Raw genomic sequence first — 6840 nt, forward strand, 5'->3', positions numbered from 1 at the left:
CAACAAACTCACAACTATCAACAACTGAGTCTAAAAAAACAAGGAGACTTCCGCCAAGATGGAGGCATAGGTGGATATGCCGTGCCTTCTCACACAACCAAGTTTAGAGACAACTAAATATTAGCAACAGAAAACACAGCCAGAACACAGAAAATTGAACTTTTCGGAAGTCCGTTAACAACAAATTCTTCAGTCTGACCAGTAAGGGGCGAAACCAGCAGCTGGTGGAGCAGGGTTGCACAGGAAAACTCGGTCAGACGGACTCAGGCGCATGGAATCCAGGTGCAGTGTTGGACCTAGTGAGCGACCGAGTGAGCGACTGCGGGGGAAACAGCCCGGGAGCAGGGCTGCGTGTTGACTGTGGTCGTGCATTTGTGCACGGATAGACAAGCAAGGGACTGGGAGATTGGACCGGAACCCAGCAGGCCCCAGTGGCGAGCGGCAGCACAGGGCGCTGCCATTTCCCCACTCTGACCACGCCCCCACATACAGCGTCACAACCCAGCGACCTGGGAGTCCAAGGCGCCGCTTCTCACACTTAAAGGGCACGAACAGACCAAAAATGGCGCAGGAAGATCTCAAAGCCCCAGAGCCTATAAATCTAAGCAATGAAGAAATAGCAAAACTCTCAGACTCACAGTTTAAAACACTGGTGATCAGGATCCTCACAGAACTGGTTGATTATAGCCACAAATTAGACAAATATATGAAGGCGAAACTAATTGAAATGAATGGAATTGCACAGGACACCAATAGCAATGAAAAGGAAACTGGGACTCAAATCAATGGAGTGGACCAAAAGAAAGCAAATAATGGCCAAACAGAAAAGAGTCAAGAAGCAAGAATTCAAAGAAATGAGGAGAGTCTTAGGAACCTCCAGGACATCTTTAAACGCTCCAACATCCGAATTATAGGGGTACCAGAAGGCGAAGAGGAACAACCACAAGTGGAAAACTTATTTGAACAAATAATAAAGGAGAATTTCCCCAATATAGCAAAGGAAATAGACTTCCAGGAAATCCAGGAAACTCAGAGAGTACCAAAGAAGTTAGACCCAAGAAGGAACACACCAAGGCACATCATAATTACATTAGCCAAAATTAAAATGAAGGAGAGAATCCTAGAAGCAGCAAGAGCTAAGGGGACAGTCACCTGCAAAGGAGTTCCCATCAGACTGTCAGCAGATTTCTCAAAAGAGACCTTACAGGCAAGAAGGGGCTGGAAAGAAGTATTCCAAGTCATGAAATCCAAAGACCTACAACCAAGATTGCTCTATCCAGCAAAAGTTTCATTTAGAATGGAAGGACAGATAAAGTGGTTCTCAGATAAGATCAAATTCAAGGAGTTCATCATCACCAAGCCCTTATTATATGAAATGTTAAAGGGACTTATCTAAGAAATAGAAATTAAAGAAACATGAACAGTGAAAGGACAACAAACTCACAGTTATTAACAACCACACCTAAAGCAAAAGCAAACTAAAAGGACAGGTAGATCAGGAGTGGAAACATAGAAATGAAGATCTCAAGGAGGGTTAGCATCAGGGGAGTGGGAGGAGGAGAAGGGGGGAGAAGGTACAGAAAATAAGTAGCATAGACAGTAGATAGAAAATAGATGGGGGCAAGAATAACATGGGAAATATAGAATCTAAAGGACTTGAGACACATGGTCATAAACTAAAGGGGGGGTAATGATGGGGACGGGGGGTAGGGTGGAGGGGAATGAAGGGGGGGTAATAGAACAACTGTGACAGCATAATCAATAAAAAATTTTAAAAAAGAGAGATAGGACAGAAGCAGAATGAAAAGAATTCAGGGACTGACCGGATGTCCGGCAGAAGAAAATTGAGAGTTGATGATCCATTCACTAAAATTATGAAATCAAGAAGGATGGGCTTGTAGGGAGAGATAATTGCAGCTTTTAACATTCTGAGTTTAAGGTACTATGGAAAATAGCAATAACAATCACCAGCATTTATTGAGCACTTAATAGCTGCCAGGCCCTGTGCTCTGGGTTTTACCAGGGCCTGTGCTCCGTGTTTTATGTGCATCGTCTCATTTAATTGTCACAGCAGCCCTGTCACAGTGCAGTAGATAATATGATTATCTCCATTTTGCAGAAGGGAAAACCGAAGCTCAGAGAAGCTAAGTAAGCGGGCAGGGGTGTAATATCTGCTATCGTGTGCATCTGCCACTTTGCACAGAACTGGGCACGTGGTGAGTGCTCATAAAATGGCAGTGTTATTCATTGCTATTATCTTCGTGTCGCTATAGGAAGGAAGCGCAGGTCAAGTCTGCAGAGTGGGGAAACCAGTCATATTTAGGAGTCCTGTGTATACAGAGAAGTATGTATACATGCCTTAGTGTGTATATACATAGACCCAGTTTGTTGCTGCTTTTTATTTTTGGCTTTCTAATTAGGCATCTCAAATGCCTTTTGATCTTTCCCATTCTCCAGCCCTGTCCCACGCCCACCCCATAATTACTGTATAAATAAATTTCTTCCCCAAAAGTTAAAAAAAAACTGAGTCTAAAAAAACAAAAATAAACTAAGTAAAACAACTAGAATAGGAAGAGAATTATAGAAGGGGAGATCATACAAAAGGTTATCAGCTGGGAGGGGGAAGAGAAAAAATGGGGGGGAAGTATAGGAATTAGGAAGCACAATTGGTAGGTACAAAATAGACAGGGAGATGTTAAAAATATAGTGAGGGTTGGCTGGGATGGAAGTAAAAGACAGAAAACTGTACTTGAAAAATAATTAAATAACAATGAAAAAAATAATATAGCAAATAAATAAGCCAAAGAACATATACATGAACCATGAACATTAAATAAAGGGTCGGGGATGGCTGGAGGGAACGGGGGTACCTGGCAGAGGGGGATAAAGGGGAAAAATGGGATAACTGTAATAGCATAATCAATAAAATATACTTAAAAAAATTTCTTGGAAGTGGAACATGTTACTCATACTCAAGTTTCATTGCTTAAAGCAAGCTACATGCTCAGAGATGATGTTAGTGGAGTGTGGAGATACATATAGTATGGTGGGACCCTGTAGTGAGGGCCAATGAATGTTTCTTTTTTTTTTTAATTAATTAATTAATTTTTTTAAATTGATTATGCTGTTACAGTTGTTCTATTCCCCCCTTCATTCCCCTCCACCCTGCCCCCCCATCCCCACCATTACCCCCCTTTAGTTTATGTCCATGTGTCTCAAGTCCTTTAGGTTCTATATTTCCCATGCTATTCTTGCCCCCCCATCTATTTTCTATCTACTGTCTATGCTACTTATTTTCTGTACCTTCTCCCCCCTTCTCCTCCTCCCACTCCCCTGTTGCTAACCCTCCTTGAGATCTTCATTTCTATATTTCCACTCCTGATCTAGCTGTTCTTTTAGTTTGCTTTCGTTTTAGGTGTGGTTGTTAATAACTGAGAGCTTGTTGTTCTTTCACTGTTCATGTTTCTTTAACTTCTTTTCCTTAGATAAGTCCCTTTAACATTTCATATAATAAGGGCTTGGTGATGATGAACTCCTTGAATTTGGTCTTATCTGAGAAGCACCTTATCTGTCCTTCCATTCTAAATGAAAGTTTTGCTGGATAGAGCAATCTTGGTTGTAGGTCTTTAGATTTCATGACTTGGAATATTTCTTTCCAGCCCCTTCTTGCCTGGAAGGTCTCTTTTGAGAAATCTGCTGACAGTCTGATGGGGACTCCTTTGTAGGTGATTGTCCCCTTAGCTCTTGCTGCTTCTAGGATTCTCTCCTTCATTTTAATTTTGGCTAATGTAATTATGATATGCCTTGGTGTGTTTCTTCTTGAGTCCAACTTTTTTGGTACTCTCTGGGCTTCTTGGATTTCTTGGAAGTCTATTTCCTTTGCCAGATTGGGGAAATTTTCTTTTATTATTTGTTCACATAATTTTTCCACTGGTGGTTGTGTCTTTCCCCCTTCTGGTACCCCTATAATTCGGATATTGGAGCATTTAAAGATGTCCTGGAGGTTCCTAAGACTCTCCTCATTTCTTTGAATTTTTGCTCCTGGACTCTTTTCTGGTTGGCCATTATTTGCTTTCTTCTGGTCCACTCCATTGATTTGAGTCCCAGTTTCCTTTTCATCTCTATGGGTTTCCTGTGGAATTCCATTCATTTCCCTTAATTTAGCCTTCATATGTTTCTCTAATTTGTGGCTATAATCAACCAGATCTGTGAGGAAGCTGATGACCAGTGTTTTAAACTGTGCGTCTGAGAGTTTTGCTATTTCTTCGTCGCTTAGATTTATCTCTGGGGCTTTGAGGTCTTCCTGCGACATTTTTGGTCTGTTCTGGCCCTTTAAGTATGAGAAGCAGCGCCTTGGACTCCCAGGTCGCTGGGTTGTGACGCTGTATGTGGGGGCGTGGTCAGAGCGGGGAAATGGCGGCGCCCTCTACCTCCGCGGCCGCCCTTTATCACCTCCGGGACCGGTCCAACCGCCCACTCCCTCGCTCGCGCGCAATTAGGCAACCGCAGTCAACACGCTGCACTGCCTCCCCACTGTCTCCTCTGCAGTCCCTCACCCGGTGGGTTGCTCGGTCGCTCACTAGGTCCAATCCTGCGTTTGGAACCCGTGCGTCTGGATTCGCGCGTCTGGATTCCGCGCCTGGGTCCGTCCGACCGAGCCCTCCTTTGCAACTCCTCACCAGACGCAGGTTTCGCCCCTTACCGGTCGGGCTGAAGAATTTGTTGTTAGCGGACTTCCGAAAAGTTCAGTTTTCCGTGTTCTGGTTGTGTTTTCTGATGCTAATATTTAGTTGTCCCTAAACTTGGTTGTGTGAGAAGGCACGGCACATCTACCTATACCTCCATCTTGGCGGAAGTCCTCCAATGAATGTTTCTGAAGAATTGTACAATTTTTCCCAGTCTGTCCTCTTTGTCACAAATCCTGTCTTGGTTTTTTTTCCCCCCACATGCAAAATAAATGCATTTCCTTCCCAAGAGAGACCACCCAAATGACCCAGTGAATTATGGCATCAGACTCAAATCCAGAACTTCTAATAGTCTCTATATCGAGTCCAAGTGTGGCTTCTTTGATCCAGAGACCTATGAAGCCCATCCCCAAAATAAATAAGTAAAACAAGTTCTCTCGTCTCCCCACCCAACGTATGAGGTGGAACAAGGACAGAATAATAGTAGTAGATACTCTCATTCAGAAGAAAGAATGGGAGACATACACTAGTTACTGGTCTATACACAGGGAGTAATTCTAAAATCTTGCTGGGCAGACATTGAGAAGGCCTCCCCACTTTTTCCTGGGACTAGGGATACTTTCTAGAGGTAGTTCCCTGTTTCATTTTACTCCATGTCATTGCTCCGCCCTTGGAGTGGCCCTTCCTTTTCCACTTACTCTCTTTGGCCACATTTGAGAAGATACTGGAGGTTATGGCTTCCTGAGGTAGAGCAGCTTTCTTGATCTCCTTCTTGTTCCTACAAAATTGGGAGCTCTCAAGGTCATACTAAGTTTTGAACACTCATGGTCTTTTTTTTGGGGGGGGTACATTGAGGCATTTTATCTGCATGTATGTATTACATCCCTAGAAAAAGAACCCCAGGATTTTCCCTCCTGTGTGTTTTCATCTTCCTTCTTCATGATCCATGATGCCCACTGAGATTGTCCATACAGTGAAACCAAGTGACAGGATAAGAGCAGGTTGCTCTTCCATTTTCCTAGATCTCTGAGTTGCACATCAAATCAGGGCTAATTACTCCACACTTGTCTAACCTGCCCGTGAGGTTCACTACAGTTTTTCCAGCTCTGTGGTCATCAATAATATCAAATTCACCAATGTAACCATACTTTGTCATCACAGTTATAAAGCAGACAATGACTTGGAAGCACAGCCTAATAAGAACATGGCATTGCCTCTCTTGTCAGTATTGTCGATACTTTCAAGTGCAACAAACAGGACTTTCACGTGCGCCATTATGGCACCATGGAAAGATGGTGGAGAGAACCCCCTCTTTTAAAAGCCCATGCTAATGGCTTTTGGTGGAGGGAGCTTTTCATTTTTTAAGTATATTTTATTGATTATGCTCTTATAGTAGTCACATTTTTTCTCCCCTTTATCCCCCTCTGCCTCAGACCCTGCTTGCCTCTAGCATTCCCCCACTTAGTTCATGTCCATATAAGTTCTTTGGCTTCTCCATTTACTATACTATTCTTAACTTCCCCTTGTCTGTTTTTTACCTACCATTTATGCTTCTTATTCCCTGTACTTTTTCTCCTATTCTCCCCCTCCCTGGGGAATAACCCTCCATATGATCTCCTTTTCTATGATTCTGTTGGCCCCCACAAGGGACCTGGCCTTCAACCCAGGCATGTGCCCTGACTGAGAATCGAACCCACAACCCTTTGGTTCTCAGGCTGGTGCTCAGTCTATTGAGCCACACCAGCCAGGGCTGCCCTTCATTCTAAATGATAGCTTTGCTGGATAGAGTAATCTTGGATGGAGGTCCTTGCTTTTCATGACTTTGAATATTTCTTTCCAGCCCCTTCTTGCCTATAAGGTTTCTTCTGAGAAACAACTGATAGTCTTATGGGCGCTCCTTTGTAGGTAACTTTCTCCTTTTCTCGTGCTGCTTTGAAGATTCTCTGTTTATCTTTAATCTTTGGCATTTTATTTTTTAAGTATTTTAATTTTATTTAAAAAATATTATATTTATTTTTAGAAAGACGAGAGAGAGGGAGGAAGAGGAATAGAAACATTGATGTGTGAGAGAGCTATCAAATGTTTGCCTCTCACTCTCCCTTAGGTGGGGACCTGGCCCACAACCCAGGCATGTGATGTAACTGGGACTCAAACC

At 43.0% G+C, this 6840-nt stretch overlaps 1 pseudogene; it reads right to left on the reverse strand.

Moving 5' to 3' along the window:
- Positions 1-5570: 5570 nt before the first annotated feature.
- LOC119041172 (40S ribosomal protein S15a-like) lies at positions 5571-5960 on the reverse strand (annotated as a pseudogene).
- Positions 5961-6840: the final 880 nt, after the last annotated feature.

This window comes from Artibeus jamaicensis, unplaced genomic scaffold (genome assembly GCF_021234435.1).
Source record: "Artibeus jamaicensis isolate MK-2021 breed Jamaican fruit bat unplaced genomic scaffold, CSHL_Jam_final contig_700, whole genome shotgun sequence".
NCBI lineage: Eukaryota > Metazoa > Chordata > Mammalia > Chiroptera > Phyllostomidae > Artibeus > Artibeus jamaicensis.